Source organism: Camelus ferus, chromosome 6, assembly GCF_009834535.1.
Source record: "Camelus ferus isolate YT-003-E chromosome 6, BCGSAC_Cfer_1.0, whole genome shotgun sequence".
NCBI lineage: Eukaryota > Metazoa > Chordata > Mammalia > Artiodactyla > Camelidae > Camelus > Camelus ferus.
The window spans coordinates 68,743,063-68,763,451 of record NC_045701.1 but is presented as its reverse complement, the minus strand read 5'-3'; the positions used below and the strand labels follow the sequence as shown (position 1 = coordinate 68,763,451).

At 43.6% G+C, this 20,389-nt stretch overlaps 1 protein-coding gene and 1 long non-coding RNA gene across 2 annotated transcripts in view; both read left to right on the top strand.

The window, feature by feature from the left end:
* DPF3 (double PHD fingers 3) overlaps positions 1–20,389 on the top strand; it is a 248,393-nt gene that overhangs the window by 38,568 nt on the left and 189,436 nt on the right.
* LOC116664340 overlaps positions 1–20,389 on the top strand; it is a 32,521-nt gene that overhangs the window by 2,520 nt on the left and 9,612 nt on the right. The window contains exon 2 of the long non-coding RNA XR_004320818.1: positions 14,157–14,165. This is a non-coding gene — a long non-coding RNA (uncharacterized LOC116664340). The remainder of the gene's footprint in view (positions 1–14,156; positions 14,166–20,389) is intronic.

The following is a 20,389-nucleotide window of genomic DNA, read 5'->3' as shown; positions in this document are numbered from 1 at the left end:
CGGGATGTCCACTCCTCACATTCATGGCCACAGTGTTGGAGTCCGCAGAGAACTCGGAATCACCCCAGACCTCCACTAGCACGATCACCTGTGACCTGGCTCCGGAAGCCATGGGGAAGCAGCAGCGTGGCAGCCAGCCTGGCAAAACCAACTCCGGGTCCTCGTCCTGAGTGGCCGCGACCAGCTGCCAGGCTTCCTTCCAAGGCGCTAGGCTCACAAGAGCCCTCCCCCTCCTCTTCCCTCCCCTCCCTGAGACTAAGCAGGCTACAGCCAACAGAAACGGTTGGGTTCTTTAATATCAAAACAGCAAAACAGCAAAAAGGAAGTTGAGAGAACCCCGCTCTTTACTATCCAAGCCACATGAGAGCCTTTCTGACACTTCATAACCCTGTGCCTTGCACCAAGTAGAAAATAAACTCTAAGCAGCCATCAAAAAAAAAAAAAAAAAAAAAAAAAAAAAAAGTGTCATAAATGTAGTAATCATGCTTTGCCTTTCTTCAGTTTTTTAATAACCTGGGCACTTGAGTCTCTCTGACCTTTTGAGAGCCCCTTTATTCAAGCCTGCCAGATAAAGCGGTGAGCAATCCTTTTAACACAAGAGGTCAATTCAGGAAAAGTAAACAAATGTGTTTACAGGTTGCTTTTCCCCCAAATCAAAATGGAAAGAGTTTTCTTGAGTCTCATGACCCAGGGGTGGGTGGAGTGTCAAGGAATGTTTATCCTTATAATTTACTGAGTAGAATAGTGTTGAGAAATGTTTATTGTTACAATTTACTGAGAAAATGAGCACGACTTTTTAGTCATTGAAAACTTATATCCAGGTGTTTGGAGAGTGTTTTCTAAGTTGTCATTCTGGAATGAGACCTCTGGATGCTTGTGTGATGCTCACCAGTGCATGGACTAACCCTGTAACTCATGAATCAGTGTTTTCTGTGTGTTAGTACCTCTCTTGTCAAGTATAGCGCCCAGCACATAATAGGGGCTTAATAAATCCTTATTGGAAGCAATATGGTATAATGGTTAAGGAGGCAGATCTTTAGCCAGATTGCCTAGTTCTGTCACTTATTAGCTGTGTGACTTTGGGCAAGTTTCTTAACCTCTCTGGGCCTCAGTCTCAGCCTGCAAAGTGGGGGTTATATCAATCCCTGCCTCACAAAGGGGGAATGGATGACTTAATGTATGTGAGCACTGAGAGCAATGCCTAGCATACGTAAACCCTGCCCACGTGTTAGCTGTTATTATCTAACCCCACACGGAAACCACGTTTGCCTGTGGTATTAGAGCCATGTAGAGAATCTCTTTCCATCACTGGCTTCCACTTTGTCACCATTGATCAGATTTTCTTTCCAGTCTCTTATCTGTAAAAACAGATTTGATTTCCATGAGGCCCTTTCCCCTCATTCCAAACATTTTTTTTAAAGGGAAGAAAAGCAAAAAACCAAAAACCCCAAATGTTTTTAAAGCAAACCTGGGTCCATCTATAATGGATAGTGCATTGGATTAATTACCAGGGTGGAGGCTGCACTTCTAGACTTTGTGAAACCTCTCTTTTCCATAGAAAGTGCCAGTTTCTCTGTTGTCCCTTTCATTTCTTCTCACAGAAACCTCTTGCGCCACGCTTAGCTAACCAGTATTTGCATGGACAGGTGAGCTCCTGTAAAGACACACCAGATATAATCTGGCTCCAAGAGCCTTGTCCACCTGATTATTCTTCTCTTAATCACCTTTATTTTTGTTCCATGTCTTATTTTTAAAAATTTAAAAACTAGAAGTATCACATACATACAGAAAAATGCACATTTGTTCAGCTCAGTAAATTCTGACAAGTTGTACTTACTTGTGTCATCAATGTCCAGATTAAGAAACAATGGGACAGAAGCCCACCTGTGCCCCTTCCAGTTACTATCACACCTCCTACCCTGCCCTACCGAGGGTGACTATCCCGATTCTAAACCCACGCAGCGGAATCTTCTTGAAGGTGCACTTCAGTGTGTATTTCCCCCATCACCACAGTGAGGATCCTCCATAGTGCTGCTGTAGCTCTAGGGTGTACATGCTGGGTGCGGTGTAGTATCCCATCACGTGAGTGCACCATGATTTCTCTCCCTGGTCTACTCCTGATGACCATGTGGCAGTTTCTGGTTTGGAACTTACTCTGAGTTGTGCTGGGAGGAACATGCTGGTACATGACAGTGGGACGGCTAGGTCACAGGATATTCAGTAGGTGCTGCCAAGAGCTCATCCAGAGTAGGGGTGCCCATCATCTGCTTGATTTTGATGAAGAAAACTTCCAAAATCAGGTTTGATTGGAGTTTTAGAAAATTTTTTTATTGAAGAGTAATTGATTTATGACATTAGTTCCAGGTGTATAGCAAAGTAATTCAGTTATACATAGACATACATATATATTTTTTTCTTTTCAGGTTCTTTTCCATTATATGTTATAATAAAATATTGAATATAGTGCCCTGTGCTATACAGTAGGTCCTTGTTTGTTTGTTTGTTTTAATATATATAGTAATGTGTGTCTGTAAATTCCCAACCCCTAATTTATTCCTCCCTGCCCTTTCCCCTTTGGTAACCATAGTTTGTTTTCTATGTCTGTGAGTCTGTTTTTAGTTTGTAAATAGAATTTATATCATATTTTTTTTAGATTCCACATATAAGTGATATCATATGATATTTGTCTTTCTCTGACTTACTTCACTTAGTATGATCATCTCTAGGTCTATCCATGTTGCTGCAGATGGCATTATTCCATTCTTTTTTATGGCTAAGTAGTATTCCATTATATAAATATACCACATCTTCTTTATCCAGTCATCTGCTGTTGGACATTTAAGTTGTTTCCATGTCTTGGATATTGTAAACAGTGCTGCTATGAACATTGGTGATTTGAGTTTTAAAGCGGAATAACATTATACAAATTCTGTTGATTTTATCATTCCTATTACTCCCCTCTCATGTGTTATAAGCCATATGGTAGTAAGGCAAATTTACTCGAGTTGCTACAACTGCTTCTTTTCACAGAGGTTCTTGAAAGACTTTTAGAACTGCTACCTGAAAGGGAAGGTTTGGGAATTTCTCCACCCACCAGTGTCTTCTCTTTTTTTCAAGAACAGGAAATATTAATTACTACACCCCCTGCATAAGAAGTACACTCCTCTCCCACCCGGCCCCCAACCTCACACCTTGTATTGGATGAAATTTAGAGCTTAAGGGAATTTTGAGTGAAAAATCAAACATCAGTGAGATCACTGATTTTTCCAAAATTTGCTCACTGGATCATTCCTCTCATAACTTCAGTTACAGCTGTGCCTCTTCAGAATGTGACAAAGCCCGGCAAGTGAGGAGTCAGGTCTCTCCATCTAGTCCTGACTTTGGGGTATAAACAACAGCAGTGCAAGATGCCTCAGGAATGCAGAGAGAAAGGCTTCCTTGCGCAGCCCCAGTAACTTTCTACAGAGGTCTTAGAGTTTAATTGAAACTGTTAGTTTTGGCTTGCCCTCTCTTCCCTGACCCCCAAAATAAGCAGCTAGAAACAGCATCCTATAGAAAAACAGCAAAAATAGCACTTCACACACTGCTCCCTCATAAAAATAAAAACCTTCTCAAAAGCACTCTCCAACCCTGCACCACTGGGCAGTTATATTTTACTTTGCAGCTGGGAAAATTAAGACCTGCAGAATTGACACAGTAAGTGCCTGGAAGAACGGTGGGGTTGGAGGCCAGACCCACACCTGGGATTTGCATGTCTAAGACCAGCAGGGTCCTTTTCTAAAGGGGACTTTTAAGGATGAAGTGACAGTGTTGGGAGCTCATCAACATGGGTGAATTTCACATCCTGGAGCTGGGCATTTTGTCTGGTTAGAAAATGATCTTGGTCCGTATGTAGAAGAAGTTTATTGCTCTTTTATTTGTAGTAACCAAGAATTAAAACTCTGTGAATACCCATTAGTAGGGAAGTGGTCCAAAGCAATGGTACCTTCATACCATGGATCATTACAGAACCATTAAAAAGGGCTTTTGGCAAAGTATGGCAGAATGAACAGGAGGGAGATGAGTGTGTATAATATATAATTCTATTGTTAAACAAACAATAACCACCCCCTAAAACCCCTCACTATTTGTGTGTGTGTGTGTGTGTGTGTGTGTGTGTGTGTGTGTGTAAGATTACATGGGTATGAGGAAAAATGTGGAAGGATACAGACAAAAATGTTAACCTGGGCCACCGGGGGAAAGCAGGGTCAGGGATGGAGGCGCTGATGCGGAAGGGAGTACAGGAACATGGTATAAATGATAAAATGCATTTGAATAAATTATATATACACATGCATAAAGAAACTCATAAAGAGTGCATGCAGAAATAAAAAATTCAAACAAATGAGTGGTTCTAATCAGGACAAGGCTGTGAACCCTGTAGGGGTCAGTCAGTTTGGTGAGGGTGAGAGATCAGTCCTGCGGCTGAAGGCTTCACCCTCTGGCTCAGTTCTGTTGCCAGTGCAGGACGTAGGTCAGAAGCGGATCAGGGAAAATGTGTGGGTGGCTGAGCACAGACACACTGCTCCGTTTGGCAAACCGATAATCGTAGCTACCATCTTTGATGTGTCTGTTATGTGCTGGCATTTTCATAATTTCTCAGAGTTAGATATTTTATCCCCATTTTATGAGCAAGGAGAACCAAGAGCAAATAAACACTCAAGTCCATGTGTTGAGTGAATGGCTCTGAGATTCAGGCCCTGGTCTGTCTGCTTCCACAACTCCTGCTTTTCAGCTCGGAGTTCACATCCTTCCGCCCTTGGTGGGGTGATCAGGGCTGGCTTTCTTTGATCCAAACTGCAATTTCTGCAGGGCCTTCTCTCACAGGTATGGGTCCTAAAGGACAGGTTTTGCTATTAAAACCGGCCAAGCCACCATCCAGTGACTGTTTCCTGTGTGTACTTGCTGGCCTGGTTTTAGATGGCAGAGCTTCTTACCTGTGCGAGCGCAAAGCAATCTGTTCGGGCCTCTGTTCCCAGAGGAGCAGGGCTACACGGAAAAGTAGGGCATCTGGACACCTACCTCAGGACAGGTGAAAGGCAGGCTGGCTTGTTAAGAAGGACAGTGTTATCAAGCCTAACATCTGGCCCCCGAACTGTATCAGCAGCCTCTCTGGGAGTAAGTGCTTGGGCTCTCGTGGGGACCTTTCTCCCCTCTCCCCTGGCCACCCACCCCCCCAGCCCCACTAAGCACAAAAGAACTAACAGTAGTGGCTTGTTTGGTGGCCTGGTAATGTGGCTTCCACCCAAATCGCTGAGCGCCTCTGCTGTCACCAAGGATTCCCCAAAGGGAGTGCTTGAGATAAAAATCTCAGTTTTGTATGTCAATGTCACCTGGGATGAACTTTCCCTTTTCTTTGCCTTGGTTTCTTCATTCATAAAATGGGGATCAGATATTTTTCCTGCTTAAGATCAAAAACATAAACAACAAGTTCATACTGTATAGCACAGGGAACTATATTCAGTATCTTGTAGTAACTTATGGTGAAAGAGAATATGAAAACGAATATATGTATGTTCCTATATGACTGACATACTATGCTGTACACTAGAAATTGACACATTGTAAACTGACTCAATAAAAAATACATAAAAAAGCATATATTTATGATGGGTAATTTTTTTTTAAAACAAGAGACATGTTATATATTTAGAAAGATAAGGCCAGTTCTGTGGGTTAAGTTTTGGCTGAAAATAACAGCACTGCTGACACCAACAGCAATCACCATTTTAATTTAGTCAGTCTGGATGTTTCCAGTGCTAAAGGACCACTGTTTTCTACAGGGTGCTGTGTCTTCACAATGATGTTCCAGGAGTGGTCCTATTACATAAAAGTTAACTTGACCGCAGAGGGTGAGCTGGCTGCAAGGACAGCCTTCCCTGGGCCCTCCTGCCCTTTGGGACGGCACATGGCCACCACTCCCCTGGTGGGGCTGCAGCAGCTGGAGCTGGAGCCACTACCTGCCACCTTCCATCAGTGCCCGGCAGAAGTCCGGCGGATCCCAGAGGGGAGGACAGAGGAGGAGAAAGCAAGTAGCAGGCTATGTTGTGTTCACTTGAGGACGTGGGACAAGGCCTGCCCACGCCTGCACCTTTGCTCTTTGCCCCAGATTGTAGACTGAGCCTCGTGGCTGTGGACAAACTGCCTGGTCTTTCAGAGTTTCATTTTTTCTTTCCAGTGGAGCAAAATTCTTTTGACTGCGCCTGTGTAGATGTTGTGATTGTGAACAGTGATCTTGTTATTAGTTCCTTAAAGCCTGGGACTAGGTCTCCAGTACCCGCACCCAGTAACCCAAAGGAATGCCTTTCACTGACATCGACCCCTAGAGCTTCATGGCTAGATAGCGCGGAAAGTAGTCATTTAGGAACTATTTTTCCTTCTTCCTTTGCATTCCTCTGTGCGTGATAAAATGTGTGATTCGTACACCTTTTCCTTCATCCTTATTCTTCTTTGCCTTTATTTTATTTAAGAAGTGATTTCCTTCTGCCCAGTTAAGTAAAGCTGATAGGACCTTAACACACAGCTCTCTTCTGTTTGCATTTCTGAGAACTGGCGAAATCTGTGCTCTGCTTGTTCTGCTTTAATGAGGGAGAGATTGAACAGCTTGGGAGGAAAGCGTCTCTGTGTCCTGGGAGCCGCTTCTCACTCCTCCCTGCTTCTATTAGGGCTGTAGAGTCTTCTGAGGTCCCTGGACAGTGTCAGTTTCCCAGATCTAGATAAGACAAGGGCTGGAGCTCCTAGTGGGTTCCCAGGCATCGGATAGGAGGATGTCCTTTGGAGAAAAGGAAAAAAGTCCACCTAGATGGAATGATAAAAGGAATGACATCACAGTAAGCATGGCAACCAAAGGGCCATCACAGTCTCCCCACGAGGTGGTCAGAACCCCAAGGGAAGACCTGGTTTCATTGTTTCCCGCTGGGGCAGGCAGGAGCAGGGGGGCATGGAGGAGGGGTTGCTTACCCAATGGCTAGAACAGGCCAGAGGTTTTGCTTTTCACTCCAGATCTGCCTCGCTGCTCCAATGGTCTCTCTGGAGTGGTGTGGTGCCACCTCAAAGCATTTTCATCCTGTTGATTTATTATCCAGGGTTGCCCTGGGAGTTCGGTGGGAGAAGGGGAGCAAAAAGAGAGGGAAGTACATCATTGGAGAGGGAAGTAGAGAGAAGAAATTATCATTGGGGAGTTCTGTGGAATCCCGGAGCCCCACCTCCAGGTTCTGCTCCCTGGAGGCTCTGAGCTCTCCGATAAAAGCCGGATCCATCTCCTGTCCCTCACTCGGTTTCTTCAAGCCTTGATGACTGCAGCTGACGGTGCTGAGCTGGGTGTCAACCATGTAAGTTGTGCTGATTTCAAAGTCACTTGTGTTGAAAGCCCAGAGAGATTGAGAGCAACTGCCCAAGGCTCTGTGTGGACAGAAAGCGGCTATCCATGCGGTGAATGCTGACACTCAAACGGCCTGGAATGCTGTCTTGTGAGGTCGGCTTGAACACAGTGCAGGGGTTGTAGGTGTTGAATACAGGGCAGGAACCGGGAGGTTGCCATTCTGGGGCTTGTGGGTACCTTGGGCCCAGAAATCATTTCTCCTTTCTGTCTTTGTTGGGTAACTATGCCCAGGTCCTGCCTGGTTGCTGTCTCTCTGTAGGTCCTATCATGGTTGCTTGTCGCCCTGTCACCGTTGCATGTTGGGGTCTTAGAAGTGAGGCAGCCTGACCAGGGCGTGTGCAGCCATCATCACAAAGTTCCCGCACCATCTCTACTCATCAGTAGAGCCAACCACCCCCAAGCTGTGGACCTTTTAAGACATTTAGGAGTCCTTTGAGAAGCATGATCTTTGGTGTCTTTAATTAGAATATCTGGAGTTTTGGCTTGTTCAGTCAGAATATCAGGGCGAGCTGGAGAAATTGCTCACCCAGCTCCTTTTGGCTATGGGTAACTTTGTAAAGTAAGTGTACTGTCTAAAATTTTTTTTATAATTGAGATAAAATTCACGTTTCGTAAAGCTCAACATTTAAACATGTACAACTCACTGGTTTTTAGTATCTTATCGAAAAATTATTTATTTAAATGGTAAAGATTAAAAAAAACCCCAAAAAACAGAACCATGCTGTTTTTGTACCTCAAAAAAGTATAACATAATTCCTTAAAAATATTAATAGCCAGTCAATGTTCAAATATTGGCTTTTAGTATTTTAAAGTATACAATTGAGTGGCTTTTAGTATATTCATGATGTTGTGCAAACATTACCACTTTCTAATTCCAGAACATTTCATCACCCCATAAAGAAATCTTGTTCCCAATAAGCACTCACTCCTCCTACGCCCTTCCCCCAGGTCCTGACAACCACGAATCTGCTTTCTATGTCTGTGGGCCTCCCTGTTTTGAATATTTCATATACATGGAAGCAGACAATATATGCATCCTTTTGAGTCTGGATTCTTTGACTTGGCCTGTTTTCAGCATGTAGTGATATCGTGGCATATGTCAGTACCTTGTTCCTTTTTATGGTGGAATAATATTCCATCGTGTGGATATATCCCATTTTATTTATCCATTCAACAGTTGATAGACATTTGGGTTACTTCCACTTTTTGGCTATTATGAATAATGCTAATATGAACATTCAAGTGCAAGTCTTTGTGTGGACATATGTTTTCAGTTCTTTTGGGTATATGCCTAAGGAGTGGAATTGCTGGGTCATATATTAACTCTATATTTGATTTTTTGAGGAACTGCCAAACTATTTTTCCATACCATTTTACATTCCTACCAGCAATGTATGAGGGTCCAAATTCTCCACATCCTTGCTGACACTTGTGATTATCTTTATGATTATAACCAGCCTAGTGGATATGAAGTGGTATCTCATTGTGGTTTTGATTTGCATTTCTCTAAAGATTAATGATGCTGTGTATCTTTTCATGGGCTCATTGACCATTTGCATATTTTTTCTGGAGAAATGTCTATTCAAATCCTTTGCCCATGTTGTAATTTGGTTGTTTGTCTTTCTGTTGTTAAGAAGTGAGTTTATTTTAATACATCATTGTACTTTCCTCAACTCCAGCATGGTGTGACCAGGCTATGGAGATGGAGGACTTCAGTGGGTCACTTAAAATCAGGCTGAGGTCTCTCCTTCTTAGGCCACTCCTCAGTGTTCTTGGGGGTCCTCTCTTCCTTGTCTACCCTTAACAGTTTTGTCTCCCAGAGTTTTTGTTCTTTACCTGATACTTGTTTTGCTGTTTCTCTCTGGTTGACTTTATCCACACCCATGACATCCATGACCATATAATATATATCGCTCATTGCTCTCAAATGCATATATCCAACCTGGACTTCTCTGGAGCTCCATATTTACAGATCCAGGTGGAACCTCAGTGTGTACAGAACTCACTAGCCTCCTCCCCCAAGCCTTCTCCTGGATTCCCCATCCAGATGACCAGAAGCATCATCTGCCAAGTCAGCCAAGCTGGAAGTCATCTTGGACTCCTTCTTCTCTGTCTCAGGACATCTGCCCTCTTCCTGCCAAGGACTGTCTGTCTGCTCTCCTTAGTAGCCCTCTCCAGTTTGTCCTCAGTTCTTCACTCCCACTCTGACTGAGTTAGTTTCAGGTCTTTGTCATTCTAACTAGACTCCCTAATTGTGAGTTCCCTCCATCCACATATCCTCTGCCAGAATGATCCAATTATATTTCTCCCATCTTAATACCCATCAGTGATTCCTTGTTGCCCAAAGGATAAACACTAATTCCTTTTGTCCAGCATACAGGCCCTCCTGAATCTGACCTCTACCTATCTTTCCAGCCTCATGTTCTTCTTCTCATTCTGCCTTCAGCCCTTTAGCCATAAGGAATTCCTTGGAGTTTCTTGAACGGGTCGCATTTTTTCAAACCTCCATGCCTTGAACGCCATGCTATTGGTGTGCCTCTTATATAAGTGGTCAAGGGTAGATTTTTAGGGCCAGATTATGGATCCCATTTGGCCCAAATTGAATACTACTACGTATAGAGAACACCGAGACTGTGGGTCAGGTGTGGATTTTGAGTCAATAATTTATTTGTGTGAAAGAATTTCCATACCTAATAGACATTAAGCTGCTTTTGGTTGTATTGAGGAACTGCCTGCATTGCAAAACTGATGAACTCTTCTGGAAAAATTCTGGCATTTGCCACAGCCTGTTGTTACTTTAGTTACTTTGTGAACCCAAAACACCAATAGGGCAAAATATTTGGAATAAGATTTGTATCCCAAGGTTGCCATAGCTACTGGCCATGATGAGCACCAGCATTGCATATTTGTCTGGAGCCCTACACCTCTTGTTTCTGGGATGTCTTACAACTTTTTCTGAGGATGTTAGTCCTTAGAGAAAGTGAGTGAAGTCAAAGGAATGATTTCTGATTCTTTCCAAATAATTAAAAAAAATCTAATTTAGTTTATTATCTAGTGCTTTCTCTCCTCTCCCTCAAAGTTTTACTTAGAAAAATCTCACGGCTGAAGAGTTGCAAGAATGGTACAACGAACACCTCTAGGTACTTTGCTTAGATTCACCATTTACTGGCATTTGGCCACCTTAGTGTTTTCTCTCCTCCCATTTTATGCATGTATGTGCACCCCTAAACCCCAACCCACCACAACCCCCAAATGGTCTTTATCTTTTTCTTTGTATTTTGGTCATAGTATTAAATAGCCTGGAGAAGACAGATAATGCATGATGGGGCAGAGAAAGGAGTTGCTGGATCCTCTTGTGGAAGGTGATTTATTCTCTTAACAGTTTCCAAATGGTTGGAGAAGCCATGAGACTCGATCAATGGCTCCTTCCGAGAACTTGTTAATCCTCTCCTCCTCTGAGGCTGCAAATGTGATCACCTGTATTTTCAGGAAGGGTGAGATTTAGTTCATAACACGCGTTCCCCTTTGGGTATGTTTTAGAGCCTCCAGTGAAGCTCAGTGCCAAAACTGAAGCCTCAGGCATTTGTCTCAGTGTTGCCTCTGACTGGAGCACACTGACCAGGGTGATTCTGAGCAAGTGCCTTTTTCTCTCGGAGCCTCAGCTTCCCACCTACAAAGTGAGGGCTTGGGCCAAATGCCCTCTCCCTGTGACCTGTGACGGCTGGAAAACTCTGTCCTTCGGGAAACTGTCAGAAGGTAGTTAATTTACTTGTGAGATGAACCCCAGAAATTTATGCTGACTGGGCTTCAGCCAGGACCATGTCTGGTTTATAACGAGGAATGTTTTTCCCTTGTAATTTTTCCCTTGTAAGAGCTACGGGTGTTCTGTCTGCTGAGGCGGAGGTGGGCTTGGTGGGGACGAAGGAAGCAGCAAGAACTCTGACCCTTTTGTTGGAGCCTCCTCACCTCCCCTCCCTTTGAGGTTGTTTGCTTGTTTAATTTGTCGGTCGCCTTGTTTCCCACACCCTTTTATAGCTACGTTTGTTCAAGGATATTGCCACCTCCTTTTTCTCTCCCTGGCCCACCTCCAGTTTAAATATCTAAAGAGGACAGCAGCAATCTGATGATGTTGATGAAATGGGTGACTTTAATGGTGGACCTAAGCAAGGCTGCACTCTCACAGGTGGGGTGAGTGTTATTCAGAGTCCAGGTAGTGGGTGGGTGGTGTGTTGATACTAGTCCCTAGAGGGTTACACAAAGTTCCCACCCACAGAACCTGGGGCAGGGCTTCTGGACTGGCCAGACTTCTTTTATGGGTTTAATCCCTATGAGGAGGATTTGAGAAAGTTCTGGTAAGAGAGGAAAAGACATAGATGCAGTGGGATTGAGGAAAGGAACTGGTGAGAGCTGAGTGATTGGGAATTCATTTATTCATTCAATAAATGTTTATTGAAGACCTATTAAAATATGTACAAGGTCCCTTTACCCAGAAAGTCTTAAATCTGGGTAGACATCATTAAGGTGCCAGACACTTTGCTATGTGCTGTATGCTATAGTGGTAGAAATAATATTAGTAATTGTCATACTAATCCCAACGATCACGTGTCAGGCATGTTGCTAAGTGGGCTACTTCGATTCCATTTAATCCTCCCAACTCTGATGGAAGGACGGTGCTGTCCTCATCCCGTAGAGGAGGAAGGGAAAGCTTAGAGCAGGCACTTGCTCGAGGTCAGGCAGTGAGTAAAGGCAGAATTGGGATTTGAGGTCAAGTCTGATTACAAATCCTATCTTCTTAACCTCCATGCCTCTCGTGCCTTAAAGCTGGTTTATGGACTGATGCCAGTCTGTGATGAAGTTTGCACCGGTCTAAAATATAAGGATAGTGTTACGAGATTTTTTAATAAGGCTTACTTTATTTCAGTGGTTCTCAACTAAGATGATTTTGCCCCTGGGGATATTTGGCAATGCCTGGAGACTTTTTTTGGTTTTCACAACTTGGCAGTGCTTCTGGCTTATAATGAGTAGTTGCCAGGGGTGCTGCAGAACATCCTCCGTGCACAAGATAGCCCCCCCACCCCACCCCAGAACCCCACGGCAAAGCCTTATCTGGCCCAGAGTGTCAACCGTGCTAAGATTGAAGAACTCTGATTTTATCTGAAGGATTATCTTAATCTTAAAATTGTATTATTCTGACTTTTGGGATTTGTATTAAATGTCCTTTCTTTTAAGAAACAATGTAGTAGACGGCAGTTGGGTTATAGGATGTCCTTCTTTGGCAAAATAAAAAAAAGTTGGCAAGATTATGGGGATCCCTCTGATGTTGTTGTTAAAAGCTTCCTGGACTGTAAAAATCAAACATCTAAGAATTACTTGAACTAGGTATTATTTAAAAAATACTGTTTGTTAAGGATTAAAGAAGGAAATAGTCTCATGCATAATTAAGGCAATGCCTAATGTGCCCCTGGAGCTCCTGGGGTTTGATTTAATACCACTTAGTGCCTAGTACTGTGCCAGGCAAAGGAATTTTGCCTTGATGGGCTTGTGATCTCTGCAGGAGAATTCCGTAGGGAACCTGCGGGAAACAAGCAGGAAGCAAGGAAACAGGCTGGCAGATGATGGCCAAGTTTGGTTGGTTGAAGCTAACATGGCAAACCAAGAGGTTTCTACCAGAATTGTAGATTCCTGGCTTGGGTCTACTATCAAGTAATTTATGTGACCTTAGGCAAAGCACTTAATTTCTCTGCCTCTTGCTTTCTTGTTAGTTTCCTGTCTTGGATGAGGGCCCCCTCCAGCTCATGTGAGACAGCCGTCTCTGACACCCCCCTTTCCCTCCGAACCCCAGTGGGACACCAGTCCTGTTGATTCTATTTTGGAAATGTCTCGAGTCTGCTCAGTCTCCTCCTATCCCAGTGCATTCTCCACGCAACATCCTGAATAATTTTGCTAAAACATAAATCTGATCACGTCACCTACCTCTGCTTAAAACTCTCTGTGGTTTCCTCATTGCCCACAGGACAAAGTCCAAACTCCTTGGCAAGGCTTTCTTGGCTCTATGGTCTGGGCCCAGCCCACCTCTCCAGTCTCATTTCTCATGCTGCGCCCTTCACCCCTGCTAACCCCGTGGTCTGGACACAACGGAGGGCTCACTCTTAACTGAGCACAGTTTACTGGCCCACCTCCCTGGAATCTTCTTTCTTTTCCACCTGGCAAAATCAGACTTATATTTTAGGGTTTGTCTCAATCATCTCTGGAAGCTGTCCCAGGTCTGGAGACAGAGTGCGTGTCCCATCTCTTCCCCTCCCTGACTATGAAGCCGTTGAAGGCAGGGCCTGCATTTGTCTGGCTCTGTCCTGTAAACTTCATGCCCTGCATGGTACTCATGGTATGAGCCCATGGTAGGTGCTCAACCCTTGCTGGGTAGAAAACAAAGAATAAAGGAGGAACAATTTAAAATGGAGATAACAGTATTTATCCTTTGTTACCACCCAAGGTTGCTTGGGGCATGAACGTGAGATAATATTTATTGAAGAACTGAAAAATGAGAGGCCACACAAATGTAAAACAAGGTATTCATCATTGTTTTCAAAAGGAGAGATTGTTAACTTTGGAATGATGGATGAAAAACCTTTGAATTTCCTCCATTATATCACTGTCAACGTGGGTGTGCACGCATACTTATGCATACACAGGCCATGCATGTAAACACACACAAACACACAGCATTTCTAAGAGTCAGGTGTTGGGAGTTGGTATCCCAAATAGAAAAATCCAGATGGCCAGAATTTTACACAATTCAGCAAAAATACGCTTTGTTGGTGCAGGAACGTGAATTGTGACTTAGTAACCTGTACCTGTCTGGGAGCCTCTAGTGACAAAGGGTCCTCTTCTTTCCCAGAACTGGGACTGAGGGTAGGGAGGACAGTGGCAGGAGGGAGGGGCCTGGCTTCTGTTTTCTTTTGTCTCCTTTTCTTTCTCTTCTTTCTGATTCCTCTTTCTTCTGAATACCTCTGCCCCAGTCCCCCGACACTGAACATGGTGCATCAAGGAAAGAAGAAGCAAAGAAATGGAAAGAGAGGTCTGGGCACTTTGCAAATCCTATTGTGCTAACCTTTATTATTGGTGTCTGTGAATATACCTGATTCTCAGGACTGCTCCCCAGACCACAAGTGCATCAGGGGCAGGTACTTTCTTTATATACTTTTGCACTTCTGCAGGTACCTCGCACCGTGATAGTTGTACCTGAATGTTTGCTGAATGAATGAGTAAGCTCACTCAGTAAGGACAAAGTTTACCTCTTATGCCAATTCCCTGGTGTGAGGCAATCTTCTTTGACTCTCCCTCTGGTTTGATTGTCACTGCCACCCTACAGGGTTGATTTTCCTCTGAACCCCACCTGAGAACTCAGAGGCATTGAGTCTTGGGCCTGGATCCCTCCACTTCTCAGACCCCTGAATGTTGCCCTGGCACAGAGCAGGGGGAGTGGAGCCCTACAGGGTGCAAAGAGGGAGCCTAAAGGATTAATTGCTTAAACTTTATTACAAAGGCTGTTCCTATTGTTTACAGGCCATTAAAAACCATTATCATAGTCCCAGGCTGGGCAGACAGCAGCTAGCTGCTTTGATGCATGTCTTAGAGAGATAAGGACAATTTATCCCTTGTTTTGACTTCAGGATTTCTTCTTGGTTTATTATTTGATGCACTCATCAACTTTCTCTGCAATTGTCCCTGGTCCCAGACAAGTTTTTCAAGTTATTGGCAGGGGAGGTTCAGATTAGGATCCTGTAATTTTGGAGCTATAAGAGGCCTGAGATAAATGGCTGTCCGTAACCTACCCTGTCCCTCTCCCACCTCCACCCCTATTTCTCCCCCTGGCAGAGCAGTTCCTGGACACACCAGCTTCTCAAGGAATTTGCATGTATTGATCTCTGAGCAGGGCAGACTTTTCTCATGACCTTCAGCGAATCCTCCCATCTCCATGGTCATGTCTACTGCTGAGAAGACTTCCTAGAGCCCTCCCCCGCCCTGACCCAGCAGCCCCTCACCCAGCATCCTGGGGGTACTGTGCCTGAAGATGCAGGGGTTATCTTCACTCTGCCCTCTTCTGTGATGGGCATATCTAGGCTTCCCCTGTGTGGGCTGGGCAGAGCCCTTGAGAGGCCTCACCCACACCCCAGACAATCTGTCTCCCTCAGGGGGTTTTCTTGAGGGTGTGACTTTCCATCTGGACAGATATGGGCATTGGGATGGAGGCTCTACCAACCACCCTGCAGTGGTCAGGTCTTGGTCCAGTGATCCTGTGGAATGTTCTATGTCCTGGACCTGAAAAGAAGTCCTCATACTGAAGCCTGGATACTGAAACTCACTTCTCAGCTGATTGACTGAAGAGCCAGCTTGCCAGATCTTGGGCCCTCACGTGCTTTTTGAACAAGTGAATGAATGGATACAGGAATACGGGATGTCAGCCAGTACCAGATTGCTCCTTATGGGTCTGTGCCTTCAATTCAATATGTATTTACTGAGTATCTGCCGTGGAAGTGTGGGTGCTCGGGGTCAAAGGATGTGTAAGACCCAGGTCTTGACATTCAGGCATTTTTATCTTGAGGGAAATGAGATTCTTGTAAGACAAGGCCGGTAAGCACATGTGGAAATAGAAACACAGCGACTTGTTGAAGGAGCGTAAAGGACAGTGGGTTAATTCTGAATGAGGGGATCAGGAGAACTTCAGGGACGAAATGGTTTTTAAGGATTTCAGTGAACAGAGATGAGAAAGGAAAGCAAGTCTAGACTGGTAAACAGCAAGGGCAGAAGTTCTGATATATGACAGTGCCCACAGCCTGCCACAGACCAGGTCTGGCAGCCCCAGTCCAAAGCCACTTCTCCCTTCAGCCAGGGTGGCTCCAAATCCATCTCAGACAACACCGAATAATCCCAGGAATTTTTTCCAGGCGTCTGACCCTGGGGCAAGGCTCAGGGCAGACATTCCTTTCCTTCAGACTTTACTAGGGCCCCATGTTGCTGGATTCTTCTCTTTGGAGGGTACTTAGGACAAACTCAAGGATGCCCTGGAGTTGTTGAAGGAGTGGGTAAGCTCCCTGCCCTAGATCCATCAGTTTCCATAAGATGTTTCTTTGCCTGTCCCCAGCCGATCTCACTGCCAGGACAAGCATCACCCTCTTCCAAGGCTTTGCTCATGCTGTTCCCTCTCTAGAAAGGCCTTCCTCTCATTTCTGTTTGTCCAAATGCATTCACCCTTCCCCAGAGGCCCAGACTTCTTCTGTAAGGAAATATACCTTTTTCTGAGCTCCCAAATCATATCCCCTGCTGAGGGCAGGGTTGGAGACTGGCCTCTCCCATGTCAAGGGCACGCCACAGGATGAAGGAGAGAATGGAGCTTCCTACTATCCCAGTTTTATTACAAACAAGTATCCAGGGTCAATGTGTCTTTAACACATTAAAGAAATCCTTGCAACCCCCCTGATTGTTCATGTTCTCAAGGTAACTGCTTAGTTACCTTTCAGAGAGTGGGAGGAAGCCAAGAAAGAGAATTCTTAATCTTGGGGAGCAGGACTGAGTGCAGAAATGTCTTGGAAATGGAAGATTCCCTTGGCTCCCTGCTCCAGCAGCACTGCAGCCCATATATAACTGTGGGCGAGTTCCCCCTCTCCGAGTCGCTTATCTCTGCCTCACATTCACAGACTCACCAGCCTGGAGTCTCCCTGGATTTTGGCCAAGCCAGTTGGGAATGCATAATAGCCGAGATACGGGATGGGGTGAGCCCGCCACGTCCTTGCACGCCACGGTGAAGGTCTCCCCTCTCCCCTTCCCCACTTCTAACCTTTTCTCTGGCATTGGGATCTAATCTTTGTGGTCCCACCTCTCTCATCTTTGAAAGAGGAGCGATTCAGATTCCCCATTTGCTGGTGGCTGTGCTAGTAATTATGGACACCCCTTGGAGAATGGGAGGGAGGCTCAGGTGAGCCAGCTGGGACCAAATGGCATTTAGCTAGCTACCATTTTGAAATCTCAGCTAAAAGGCCTTGTGAGTTTACAACCTTCTCTGTAAAATCTCCCGCAGTTCACTCGCTGTTTACAACCAAGATTTTGGTTTTGCTTGAGTGTCCTTGTTTTGCTTTTTGTGCTGGCAGAAATAGGGACGAGAAAAGGAAAGGCCCCTGGAAAGAAGATTCTAGCCTAATGGGAGAAGGGCTGCTGGGAATGGGGGGGGGGGGTCCTGTTGGGGGTCTGGAGCCTACACTAGAGGCAGATGGTATGGGATCCTGCTGTTAGTGTTCCTGCTTTGGGAGTGGCTCTGTTTTGGGGTGCACTGGACGCAGTGGTTGATAGAACTTACAGAACAGTTGTGGAAGCTACAGCTTCCTTGCTGAAGATGTCTTGGACACTATTAGAAAGGATAGTTTCCATCCCATAGACAAAAGCTGAGTCACTAGCTAGAGTTACCAGGGGTTTTCTGGTATGTTCTTTTCTTCCAGTGCCTTTAACTTAACACCGTGGGATTTGGGACAATGAGTTCTCTTTAGGTGAGTGGGGCAGTATCAATGCATGGGATTGTAACCAAGTCAAATGCCTTTGTCTGTTGTTGGAGGTGTTTATATTAAGTGTGTGAGTGAGGGAGGGGGGAAGGAGAGAGGGAGAAAAAGAGAGAGAGAATGTGAAGCATTTACCCTAAAGCTACAGGTGTGGGAGTAGGGTAAAGTGATGGGTTGGTTGGTTATAGGACAAGATGCTGTTGATGTTTGTTTCTAGGATGGTTTGATCTGTGTGAACCTTATGATTTTTTTTTTTTGATTTCATGTTAATATTCCTCCCTGTATTAGTCTGCTTGGGCTGCCAATAAAGTACCAAGAACTGAGAGGCTCAAACAGCAGAAATTTATTACCTCGTGGCTCTGGAGGCCAGAAGTCCAAGGTCAAGGTGTCAGTGGGGTAGAATCCTTCTGAGGGTTGTAAGGGAGAGCTGTTCAGGTCTCTCTTAGCTTCTGGTGGTTTGCTTGTCATCTTTGGTGTTCCTAGGATTGTATAAGCATCACCTCGATCTCTGCCTTCATATTCATCTTCATGGCATTCTCTCTGTGTTCATGGCTCGGTGAGCAAATTTCCCCTTTTTATAAGGACATCAGTCATGTTGGATTAGGGCCCACCTTAATTGCCTCATATTATCTAATTAGGTCTGCAGTGACCCTGTTTCCAAATAAGGTCACATTCTGAGATACCAGGGGTTCGGACTTTAACATATGTATTTTGAGAGGGTACAGTTCAACCCATAACACCCCCCTTCCTACTTCTAAAAAAAGTGTTGTTGTTTTTTAAGGGGTTTTTATTTTTGAAAAAGAAAGACCTCTATGTGATTAAAAAAAAAAAGAATTAAAACACGACAGACAATAAACTAGGAAAGAAAAGTAAATCTAAGACTCCCTTGCATCCTTAGACCCTAAATCTTCTAACCAGAGCCAACCACTGTCACTCATTTTGTTTCATCCCTATGTCTTTCTGGAGATGTACTATGAGCATAAATGTATATCTGTCCATCTATTTTTCCCTTAGAATAGTTGCATTCTAAATGCCCCGTTCTGCACCTTGCTTTTTCAATGTAACAATGTATTTCAGAGATCCATATCAGTAGGTATATAACTGTCCTATTTTTAACAGATGCATGATATTTCATTGTGTGGATATACCATGATTTATTAATTTCATCTCTTTTTTTTAAACATTTTTTATTGAGTTATAGTCACTTTACAGTGTTGTGTCAAATTCCAATGTAGAGCACAATTTTTCAGTTATACATGAACATATATATATTCATTGTCATATTTTTTTCACTGTGAGCTACCACAAGATCTTGTATATATTTCCCTGTGCTATACAGTATAATCTTGTTTATCTTAATTTCATCTCTCTTGATGGACATTTAGGTGATTTCCAATCTTTGCTGTAATGAAAACATCTACCCATGGGTGTAAGTCATCTATACATATCCTTCCTAAAGTTTTTATATATAGTATATAAATTAAGTATGTTTAAGAAATATTTAAGTTCTTACTATGGACAAATATTTGATATTTCATCATATTGAGTATTTGTATTTATTCAGCCCAGTGGCTTGTCCTAAGTCCTTACTGAAAATTCTTGCATATTGAGCTCTAGTTTTGATTATTCTTTAGCATAGGTTCCTAGAAGTAGGTCAGATAATCTGGACATTGTTAAGTCTCTGGCTCCTTATTACCAAATTGTATTCCAGAATGTACCAATTTATGTTTTTGCCAGCAGAGTGCCTATCTTGCCCTACAACACTAGCCTTTATCAAACAAACAAAAAACTTTGCTAATTTGGTATGTGAAATATGGCATTTCATTGTTTTAATATTTTACTTGTTTATGAGCTATTCTTATTTCCTCTTTTGTGGTTTGTTTGTGTCCTTTGGCCTCTTATCTTATTTGGTATTTATTTGTTTGTTTATTTATTTATTTATTTATTTATTTATTTATTTATTTATTTATTATTATTTATTTATCTATTTATTTATTTTTGTGGAGGGGAGTTAATTAGGTTTTTATTTGTTTATTTTTTAATAGAGGTACTGGGGATTGAACCCAGGACCTCATATGTGCTAAGTGTGCACTTTACCACTGAGCTATACCCTTCCCCCATCTGATACAGTCTTAATACTATTTATATCAATTTGTGTGGGAACTTTACATATTGATATTGATTTGTCATATCTGTCGTATATGTGGCAGATGTTTTCATTAGTGGTTTGACTTTTAAAAAATTCTTTTAAGCCATTAGTGTGGTATAATTTACATACAATAAAACACTCATTTTAAGTACCTAGTTCTATGAGTTTTGACAAGTGTATATACCCATGTTAACCACAACCACAACAGAATCTTTCTATCATCCCCCCAAATTCCCTTGTGTCTCTTTGCAGTCCACCCCATCTCTTGCCCCA